Raw genomic sequence first — 9,991 nt, 5'->3', positions numbered from 1 at the left:
ACATAAGTACCAATGATAACAGACTGTAACATGGTATCAGACCGAAGATAGGCGCTACGTAAGTACCAATCATAACAGACCATTACACTCCGCAACCGAAACACGTTTGCGTGCAAAAGCACCAACAGACAATAATATCGGTATCTGACCGAAGACACACACTACACAAGTACCAATCATAGCAGACCATCACATGATTCTGGTCTCTGACAGACACTACCCAAGTACCAATCACAACAAACCAGCACACCATTCAGTGGTCACCGCAACCGACACCGACACTGACACATACACTCACTCACTCACCAGCGGGCTCCAGGCGCCTGACCTTGATGACCACGCGGAGGTCGGGCAGCTGGACGGAGGTGACGCGGCCCCGGAGGGGGTCGTAGAGCTGGCACAGGCCCCGTATCACCTCCCACACGTTGCCTTGGGTGTCAGGGTCCAGCAACACCGCCGTGGCGCACGTGCGTTTGGCCAGAGCCACCAGGTCCGACCCGTCCTCCTTCTGAGGACAGGATGGAGGGGAAGGTGGCAGAATGGTCAAGACGCTCAGCTGCCAGTACAGAGAGCTCGTGAAGGGTGTGGGTTCGAATCCCGCTCTCGCCCTTTCCGAGTCTCCCAAGTTTGACTGGAAAATCAAACTGAGCGTCTGGTCTTTTGGATGAGACGATAAACCGAGGTCCCCGTGTGCAGCACGCATTTGGCGCACTGAAACCCACGGCAACGAGAGTGTTGGCCTCATGCAAAAAGAAATCCACTCTGATAGGTACACAAATATGTATGCGTATGCACTTATTTATGCATGTACTCAAGGCCTAACAAGTGCGCTGGGTTAAGCAGCAGTCGGGCATCTGCGCTGCCTAGAAGATGTGGGGTGTAGTGTATATCATATGGATTTGTCCGAGCGCAGTGACGCCTCCTTGAGAAACGGAAACGGAAACAGACGGAGTGCGCCTTCCAGAGTTAGGTGTGCTCATTCGGGTGGGGTTTTTTTGGTCGGTGGGGAGGTGCAGAACTGTGGGTGCGGAACTGTAAGGTGGGGAGGGTGGTTAGGGCTGGAGGCGGGAAAGGACTACTGTCAAAATCTTAACGAAACCAGGAGCATTTGGATACCAGGCAATGGACAAGAATTAGTAATGCTTGCCCTTTGACCTGTTTTGCCCACCTATGTATTTTAGGTGGGGGTGGGTTGCGATGGTGAACGGAGCGGGTGGGTGGGTGAACCTTACCAGCGTAGTAAACTTATACTCCATGAAGTAAAGAAGCATAATTAATATGCGGGTCACAAATATTAATGTTGAACTTAACATTAATTCGCTTAATTTCTATGCCGATCTACCTTCGTGGCTTCTTAAAAGCGAAACAATTATCTTGGAAGAAGGGAATGGCTGATTTCATAAAGTAGTGACAGTTGTGAAGCATATTTATTCTTTTCACAAAGAAAATCACTATTTCACAAAGAGCGTTTCGCTCCGCAAAGAAAATTACCCCCATTTTACGCAGATGACTAGTCCTTCCAACAATAAAGTTATCATTTCTACTAAAGAAAATTATATAAATTCCATACGTTTTGAAACAACTTCAAGGACTTGCGAACCACGGTAGATGTTTTCACAAACGCCTATCCCCCACAGTGAATAGAGCCAACAGTACCAGAGGAATCAAAGACATCTGTGTTTCTTTGGAAATGGGTGATTAAGGCTTGACCAGTTCACTTTTACAAAACAACAACAACAACAACAAAGAAAAAAAAGAAGAAAAAAAGGGGGATATAATCAAATCAAAGCATTGTACAGTCGCTGGATGTTTCGTGGCAAAACTTCTGTTTTCTCTGAACCCTTTCGCACTCACTCCGGCCACAGTCGAACTTCTAGGCTAAGTTTCTCTGTCAGATACATTGAAGCAAGAGGGGAAGTTAACTCACTCAGTACGGCCAGTCCTCTCTTCTCCTCTAAACAGACCCCTCGGATGTCCAGTGGGTGTCTGAATGACCCAACCTTTAGCTTCCGTCGTCAGAATTGTGGTATTCTTTGTCAACATTCACCGCTTCAGTATAAGAGCGTTCCGCATGCAATATTTTGATGATAGTAATTGGGATGAAACGCTGTTAACGTCGTCTCTTTCGCCGTTCGTATGGAGAGAGTTAAATACCATTGCATGCTCGACCGTGTGCTATGTCTGCATTTCTTCTCCTCCACTCCTCTGTGTTGTGACTGGCAGAGTGAACGTCTACGCCTTGTGGACATTACTCATTCCGTACCTTGGGCGGGTAAAACTGTGGATATTGCCCACTGCTCATTCGGTATTTTGAGGGGGTAAAACTGTGGATATTGCCCACTGCTCATTCCGTATTGAGGGGGGAAACTGTGGATATTGCCCGCTGCTCATTCTGTATTGAGGGGGAAAAACTGTGGATATTGTCCACTGCTCATTCTGTATTGAGGGGGAAAACTGTGGATATTGTCCACTGCTCATTCTGTATTGAGGGGGGAAATTGTGGATATTGTCCACTGCTCATTCTGTATTGAGGGGGAAAATTGTGGATATTGCCCACTGCTCATTCTGTATTGAGGGGGGAAATTGTGGATATTGTCCACTGCTCATTCTGTATTGAGGGGGTAAAACTGTGGATATTGTCCACTGCTCATTCTATATTGAGGGGGAAAATTGTGGATATTGTCCACTGCTCATTCTGTATTGAGGGGGAAAACTGTGGATATTGTCCACTGCTCATTCTATATTGAGGGGGAAAATTGTGGATATTGTCCACTGCTCATTCTGTATTGAGGGGGAAAACTGTGGATATTGTCCACTGCTCATTCTCTATTGAGTGGGAAATTTGTGGATATTGCCCACTGCTCATTGTGTATTGAGGGGAAAAAAACTGTGGATACTGTCCACTGCTCATTCTGTATTGAGGGAAAAAAACTGGATATTGTCCACTGCTCATTCCGTATTGAGGGGGAAAAACTGTGGATATTGTCCACTGCTCATTCTGTATTGAGGGGGAAAAACTGTGGATATTGTCCACTGCTCATTCTGTATTGAGGGGGAAAATTGTGGATATTGCCCACTGTTCATTCCGTCTTGAGGAAAGAGAGAGAGAGAGAGGGGGGGGGGGGGGGGGGGATTGTGGATATTGCCCATTGTTCATTCCGTCTTAAGGGGCAAAAAGTGTGGATATTGCCCATTGAGGGGGGAAATTGTGGCTATTTCCCACTGCTCATTCCGTATTGAGCGTAAAGAACTGTGAATATTGCCCAGTGCTCATTCCGTATTGAAGGGAAAGAACTGTGGATATTGCTCACTGCTCATTCCGTATTGAGGGGAAAATTGTGGATATTTCCCACTGCTCATTCCGTATTGAGGGGGAGTGGTGGGTGAGGGTTTGGATATTGCGCACTGCTCATTCCGTCTTGAGGGGAAAGAACTATGGATATTACACACTGCTCATTCCGTCTTGAGGGGAAAGAACTGTGAATGTTGCCCAGTGCTCTTTCAGTACTGAGGGGAAAGAACTGTGTATATTGCCAAGTTCTCATTCAGTATTGAGGGGAAAGAATTGTGGATATTGCTCACTGCTCATTCCGTCTTCAGGGGAAAGAACTGTGGATATTACACACTGCTAATTCCGTATTGAGGGTAAAGAACTGTGTATATTGCCAAGTGCTCATTCAGTATTGAGGGGAAAGAATTGTGGATATTGGTCACTGCTCATTCCGTCTTCAGGGGAAAGAACTGTGGATATTACACACTGCTAATTCCGTATTGAGGGTAAAGAACTGTGTATATTGCCCAGTGCTCATTCCGTAGTGAGGGGAAAGAACTGTGGATATTACACACTGCTAATTCCGTATTGAGGGGAAAGAACTGTGGATATTACACAATGCTCATTCCGTCTTGAGGGGAAAGAACTGTGGATATTGCTCACTGCTCATTCCGTCTTGAGGGTAAAGAACTGTGGATATTGCCCACTGCTCATTCCGTACTGAGGGGAAAGAACTGTGGATATTGCCCACTGCTCATTCCGTATTGAGGGGAAAGAACTGTGGATATTGCCCACTGCTCATTCCGTCTTGAGGGGAAAGAACTGTGGATATTACACACTGCTCATTCCGTCTTGAGGGGAAAGAACTGTGAATGTTGCCCAGTGCTCATTCAGTATTGAGGGGAAAGAACTGTGTATATTGCCCAGTGCTCATTCAGTATTGAGGGGAAAGAATTGTGGATATTGCTCACTGCTCATTCCGTCTTCAGGGGAAAGAACTGTGTATATTGCCCACTGCTCATTCCGTCTTGAGGGTAAAGAACTGTGGATATTGCTCACTGCTCATTCCGTATTGAAAGGAAAGAAATGTGGATATTGCTCACTGCTTATTCCGTCTTGAGGGGAAAGATCTGTGGATATTACACACTGCTAATTCCGTCTAGAGGGGGAAAAACTGCGAATATTGCCCCAGTAGTAATAAGACTGGGGGTTCTGGCTCACGATTAGGTCAGCCAGCAGCCCCCTGTCAGTCCTATTGCTACTGCCCTAGGTGTGGATGGACGGGGAGGAAGGTCGGAACCCACCTGGCAGGTGCCGGTGACGGTGAAGGCTCCCAGGAGGAGGGCGCCCACCTCTATGACGGCTCTCTCGGGCGTGTTGGGCAGGAACACGAGCACTGTGCTCTCCCTGTACACGCCGCCCCTCTTCAGCAGGAACGCGCAGCGACCACCGAGCACGAACAGGTCCTAGCGCACGGACACATTACACATGCAAGCACGCCGCACACAGGTAGGCACACACACACGCGCGCGCGCGCCAGCACGTACGCACGCATGCACACAAACACACACACACACACTGTGGGCATAGATCCGTCTTTCGGAAAGTTTTCCATGAAACAGACGTTAAAAGAAAGAATAAAGATATCGTGGAAGCCGAGGAACACAGTGAGACATAGACTTCGTGTTTGAAAACTGAACACAGAGCGTACGAGTATTTGTGGGTTTTTACTTGCAGTTCCATAGTGGTCTTCTTTTACATGGATGTTGTTTCAGTTATTCTCTCTCTGTGTCTCTCTCAAGACTTCTTTTTTCTTCTTCCTTCTTATATTAGTTATGGATGCACTCTTTGTAATGGATGCAGATTAGCAAGGACAGATTGAAAGAATAGGTTGTGTTTAAATTCTGTCTCAAGACTTTCTTCTTATATGTGTGCACTCTTTGTGAGGGATGCAAATTAGCAAGGACATATTGGAAGAATAAGCCATGCCTAAAATCTTAATTCTTGAAAAAAAAACCGCCCCCCCAAACCCCTCCCTCTCTCTCTCTCTCTCTCTCTCTGTGTCTCTCTCTCTTTTCACAACAGAATTTGCAATAACTGTAGTGGGAATCGGGGGGGGGGGGGGGGGAAAGGGAGTTAGGTGGACCGGTGAGTGGGGTGCCTACCTTAAACGTCAGCACGGTACGTTGTTCAGGGGAGTTCGGATGGCGAAAAATCAACGCAGGCATGTTGGGTCGGTACTCTGCCCAGTGCTTCAGGAGCTCCGGGACTGTCATGTCCAGCGGACCCACCATTGTTGGTTTTCTTGAACACTGGTTCTGGACAAGTCAGACCGCCCGCCGCGTGCACACACACACACACACACACACACACACACACACACACACACACACACACACACACACACACACACACACACACACACACTAATTACAAATGCAAATATTGGCAAATGACTTCAAATTCATAAAAGAATACATCACCTAATTTTAAACTTCGATTAACTGGCCGTTTCACATCAGTTACACTAACTTTACGGACTATTACTACACGTTCGCACGGACAAAAACCGTATCTGTGAGAATGAAGAATCACAGTCTATCAATACAGCTCAGAGACGAAGCAGTTTACATCACACAAAAATCAACGGACTATCAATACAGTTCAAGACGGGCGCCATAGCCGAATGGTTAAAGCGTTGGACTTTCGATCTGAGGGTCCCGGGTTCGAATCACGGTGACGGCGCCTGGTGGGTAAAAGGTGGAGATTTTTACGATCTCCCAGGTCAACATATGTGCAGACCTGCCAGTGCCTGAACCCCCTTCGTGTGTATACGCAAGCATAAGATCAAATACGCACGTTAAAGATCCTGTAATCCATGTCAGCGTTCGGTGGGTTATGGAAACAAGAACATACCCAGTATGCACACCCCCGAAAGCGGAGTATGGCTGCCTACATGGCGGGGTAAAAACGGTCATACACGTAAAAAGCCCACTCGCGTATATACGAGTGAACGTGGGAGTTGAAGCCCACGAACGCAGAAGAAGAAGAAGAACAATACAGTTCAAAAACTGTAACTGTAAGAAAGAAGACAAATCGGTTTACACCACACAAAAATCACAGACTATCAATACAGTTCAGAAACTGTACCTGTAAGAAAGAAGACAAATCGGTTTACACCACACAAAAATCACAAATACAGTTCAGAAACTGTACCTGTAAGAAAGAAGACAAATCGGTTTACACCACACAAAAATCACAGACTATCAATACAGTTCAGAAACTGTACCTGTAGGAAAGAAGACAAATCGGTTTACACCACACAAAAATCACAGACTATCAATACAGTTCAGAAACTGTACCTGTAGGAAAGAAGACAAATCGGTTTACACCACACAAAAATCACAGACTATCAATAATTATAGTTCAGAAACTGTACCTGTAGGAAAGAAGACAAAGTGGTTTACACCACACAAAAATCACAGACTATCAATACAGTTCAGAAACTGTACCTGTAGGAAAGAAGACAAATCGGTTTACACCACACAAAAATCACAGACTATCAATACAGTTCAGAAACTGTACCTGTAAGAAAGAAGACAAAGCGGTTTACACCACACAAAAATCACAGACTATCAATACAGTTCAGAAACTGTACCTGTAAGAAAGAAGACAAATCGGTTCACATCACTGACATAAAAATCACAGACTATCAATACAGTTCAGAAACTGTACCTGTAAGAAAGAAGACAAAGCGGTTCACATCACTGACATAAAAATCACAGATCATCAGTACAGTTAATAAAGATGTACCTGTAAGAAAGAAGATGAAGCGCGTTACGTCAGTCACACAAAACTCACGGACTATCAATTGAGTTCAGGAACTGTTCCTGCGAGAATAAAAACACACAAAAACAAAAACGAAGTGGGTCACGTCACACACACACACACACACACACACAAACAACACTTCACGGACTATCAGTGCTGTTCAGGAAACTGTAAACGCGAGAGAAAATGACAAAGGGGGTTAACACACAGCACACAAAAAGCACGGACTGTACCAAAAAGCGCCGTACCGGTATGGAAAAAGAAGACGCCGATGAAGGGTTTTCGCTGGTGGAGCTAGAACTGTAGTCACTCCAGACCCCGAAGAGAATGCTGTTGCTGTTGCTGGTGTCGCTCCAATCGGACGAAGTATGGAAGTAGGACGTGTCAGAACTGCTGCTGCTGCTGCTGCTGCCGCTGCCGCTGCTGCTGGTTGAAGTGCTTGTGCTGGTCGAGGTGCTGGTGCTGCTACTACTGGAACTCTCAAAGGAGTCGAACGGGTTGAAGGCCTGGAAGACGATCTCGTCGTCATGGGCCGGGACGGCGCCGGCGTACGACTGGTTCGGCTTGACGAAGGGCGGTGGCGGGGTGGCCGGGTGTGAGGGCATGTAGCGAGGAAGAGCGGTGGGCCGTCGGCGATATTGTCCGGGGGCAAGAGTTGAGATGGGGGTGGTGGGTAGTGGTGGTGGTGGGGGGGGGGGGGGGGGGGGGGAGGTTCCTCAGTCGTGACCGCCGGGGGTGTGCCCCTGGAGCACGTGAGACTTCCGCTGCCTTAAGCGTGTCGATGCCACACCGTGCTGACAGCCAGGAAGGGTTAGCTGGTGGTGCTGCTGCAAGGTTTTGAGATTGTCATGTGGTGGGGGCTGGGGCTGGGGTTGGTGGGTGAAGGAATTCAGTTGGTTCAGTTGCCGTTGGGAGGGGGAGGGCTGAGGGTGGTGGTAGAGAAAATGGGGAGAGGACGGGAGGTGGGGTGGAGAGAGAGAGACACACACACAGAGGGAATCGTAGCGTTGAGGGGAGCTTTGAATGTTAGAAAATAAGTCACCGTCTACGCTAATCTACGAAGTCTACACCCAGCGAAATGATAAAATGCAAACATCCATTCTATCTCCCTCTACCTCTCTCAAAGGATAATTATCTATTCCGACAGATGCTTGAGTTGAAGAAGATTTTCTACCTTCTGATTTTGGCAATATCTGGCCCTTTAACAAAGAAAAGTTGCAACAGGAATGACGAATATTTATCGTTAAAAAGAAATGACAGGACGCGAAATCTGTATGTGTGTGTGTGTGTGTTTACTAGTATAACTTAAGGAAACTTTCGAGTCCATAAAGTCAGTTTAGAAAAAAAAACAAAAAAACTAGGCTGTCTATCAGATCCACAATTTTCAGTTCTTTACAGTGGATAATTCGTTCATTTTCGTACGTACCTTGCTGCCGCCGAAGCCCAGAGATCACGACACGACAGCTATGACGTTATGGTTCCAGATAATTGCGTCATTCCATAAAACGCAAAGATAACTCCGACTTAACTTTTGTTGGACAAGAATCTGGGACATTCCATCAGTCTAGTAACCATTTGTTCTGTACATACTTTCGAAACACTGGCGCGCGTGAGTGCATGCTACAACAATTCATGCATTGGAAATCCCAAAGACGCGGCAAATTGTTTGGACCAAAAGCGAAAATTTAATCAAATCAGACTTAGCAATGAAAGGGGAACGGCACCTATGTATATTAGGCATGTTCCTATATCGGGCCAACCCACCTACGCCTTTTTCTAACTGATGAGTATTTTTAGTTCGGCACCATTTTAAAAGCAATAATCAACTTGCATGCACTGCCAAAAGACAAGAAGACGTCAATGACAAGATAAGCAAGAATTATCTATTGTTTAGCCAGTTTTTGTTTTGATACCATTTTAGCAGATGGATACGTAACGATAAACTTTGGCTTCAAAGCAACCCCTGAAACCAATATTCTTCTTTTTGTGTAGGCATTGAAACAAACGTCATGCCAGCCTTAAAGCAGTGTTCAAAAGCTGAGCTGTCCCCCCCCCCCCCCCCCCCCCCCTCCTCCCGGTATGAATAACGGTGATGTTTTCCTCACTGTTCCTATTATTGAGACAACGAATGGTTCTTCTTCTTCTGCGTTCGTGGGCTTCAACTCCCACGTTCACTCGTATATACGCGAGTGGGCTTTTTTTTACGTGTATGACCGTTTTTACCCCGCCATGTAGGCAGCCATACTCCGCGTTCGGGGGTGTGCATGCTGGGTATGTTCTTGTTTCCATAACCCACCGAACGCTGACATGGATTACAGGATCTTTAACGTGCGTATTTGATCTTATGTTTGCGTATACACACAAAGGGGGTTCAGGCAATGGCAGGTCTGCACATATGTTGACCTGGGAGATCGTAAAAATCTCCACCCTTTACCCACCAGGCACCGTCACCGTGATTCGAACCCGGGACCCTCAGATCGAAAGTCCAACGCTTTAACCATTCGGCTATGGCACCCGTCGAACGAATGGTTCGTATGTCGAGCATTGCCGGTCGGCCCAAGTTAAGACCATGGTGTATCAGTATAGAAAACATGTTAAATGGATGGTTAATTTCTTTTCACCAACTATCGTAATGAAGTATTGTGAGTGTGTCAGTATGAGCGCGCGCGTGTGTGTGTTTGCTCGCTGTGTAACCCTGCTCCACCCCCACCCCCCTTCACCCTTCCCTTCCCCCCTCCCCACTCCCTCCTCCCACACCCCGAAAAAGTTGGTTCTTTTCTCCCGTCGGCTATCCTTTTGGAGGAGGAGGAGGAATTTTGTTGAATGTCCCGTCACACATATCGGTGATTGAAGACATTTTGTTAAAGTATTTATGAATACATTTGAGTA

Source organism: Babylonia areolata, chromosome 25, assembly GCF_041734735.1.
Source record: "Babylonia areolata isolate BAREFJ2019XMU chromosome 25, ASM4173473v1, whole genome shotgun sequence".
In the NCBI taxonomy this organism is placed as follows: Eukaryota; Metazoa; Mollusca; class Gastropoda; order Neogastropoda; family Buccinidae; genus Babylonia; species Babylonia areolata.
The sequence above is the reverse complement of the archived record's forward strand: the minus strand, read 5'-3'. Positions refer to the sequence as shown.